General features: G+C 53.9%; 1 pseudogene; it reads left to right on the forward strand.

Moving 5' to 3' along the window:
- The first annotated feature begins 222 nt into the window (after positions 1–222).
- LOC141022712 (uncharacterized) lies at positions 223–1,241 on the forward strand (annotated as a pseudogene).
- Positions 1,242–1,714: the final 473 nt, after the last annotated feature.

A 1,714-nucleotide genomic window follows, 5' to 3' on the forward strand; every position in this document is an offset into this window, starting at 1 on the left:
ACGCTCCTGAGTCCGAAGCACTCTAGTAGTGTATTGATCAAGGAAGGCACGTACATAGCCCTGTGTCGCGATCCATCCATATATACCTACCTAGCTAGGGTTGCGCACCTACGTACCTTCCTCAGCTAGCTAGGGTTCCTTCCGATCGAGGCGACGAGAAGTACGTCCGCTAGCTAGCTCTGACGAGAAGTACGACGGGAAGGCGATTCAATATGGCCGGCCATGAGGAGCTCTTTCCCGTCGGCTCCACCTTCAGTCCCCAGGATCACGAGCTCATCAACCAGTTCCTCCGCCAGAAGATCGCCGGAGCAGACCGTGGCCGCTTCAGCAGCTTCATCCACGAAGACGACGTCTACTCCGCGCCACCCGGGGACCTCATCGAGAACCGTGCCCACGCGCCTGGCTCCGACAAGAACGACGGGAAAGGAGGCGTGTGGTACTTCTTCTCACCGGTCCGTCGTCACCAGACCAAAGGTGGCCGCAGCGGAAGGCGACAGCGCGTCGTCGACGACGACGAGGGTTACAACTGGCACTCGGAGAAGAGCGAGCCCGTGCTAGACACTCAAGGTAAACGGGTCGGCTTCATCAACAAACTTTCCTTTGGGATCAAGAGGCCTGGAGCAGCCAGAACCAGGCTTGGGTGGTGCATGAAGGAGTACGGCCTCGACCACGACGACGAACAAGACGGTGCGGCCGGACTGGTGCTATGCAAGATCTACGTCTCTCCCCACAAGAGGGAGATTACCTACGCGTCCGTAATCAATGCCCCCGGTTCCAAGAAGAAGAGGAAGGCGGCCGCCGACGTCCAACATCCGGAGGCTCCACGTCCCAAAACCCCACGCCGCCAAGAAATGACCATCCAAGAAGAAGAAGAAGAAGCCGGCGGGACGCTTCGGGAGTTCGAGCGTTCGTTCATGTCCGACCAAGACGAGACGTTGCCCCCCGGAGTAGTGGACGACGGCAGCGTGGATCCAGGCGGCTTTTTCACCGACATGCTTCCAGAATTAGGACTGACGCTCCAGGGAAATACTAAGGCGGCCGAGCATGGCAGCGACTGTACATTGGAGGAGTCCTTGGCCGGCAAACATGGCGACGTCCACCAAGGCGTTGAGACGACGGAGGAGGATGACGGCAGCTTCCAGTGCACATGGGAGGAGATGTTCGGCAACGACATGGAAGTGGCATGCCCTGCCCCGCCGACGGCGTCGTTGCACCTGAGGACCGAGTGTGAGTGTATGTGACCGAAAGTGCGAAATTTGCATCCGAGTGCGCGTGTACGTCTTGTTGATTGCACATTGTTGATGAACAAGCCATCCATATGTGCAGCAGATTAAGTAATTTTTATTCTTTTATCATATATTCATCTTAGACTACGTAATGATTAGTGATACAATTGCTCTGTTCCTAAGCGTGAAATAAATACTTGACGAATCAAAAACAAAATCTTGTCTGATGAGACCGGTGCATGTACTTTGCTGCAAGAACACCTAGCTCTAAGCATTTTGTTCATCGAAAAGTGTAACCACCACTTTTGTTTTCTTAACAGACCTAATCCCAGCCATTTCCATTAGTCCTCATAAAGGATATACATCTGCCCAGCGTACAAAGGTATCGAGGAAATGAGAACGGGAAGAAATGGGTTTAAAGCACTAACAAGAAACCCACCGTGCATTGACGGCGTCCACGCATGCACTATGGTGCAAAAACCTGATGG

The sequence above is a fragment of the Aegilops tauschii genome, chromosome 5 (genome assembly GCF_002575655.3).
Source record: "Aegilops tauschii subsp. strangulata cultivar AL8/78 chromosome 5, Aet v6.0, whole genome shotgun sequence".
NCBI classification, from domain to species: Eukaryota; Viridiplantae; Streptophyta; class Magnoliopsida; order Poales; family Poaceae; genus Aegilops; species Aegilops tauschii.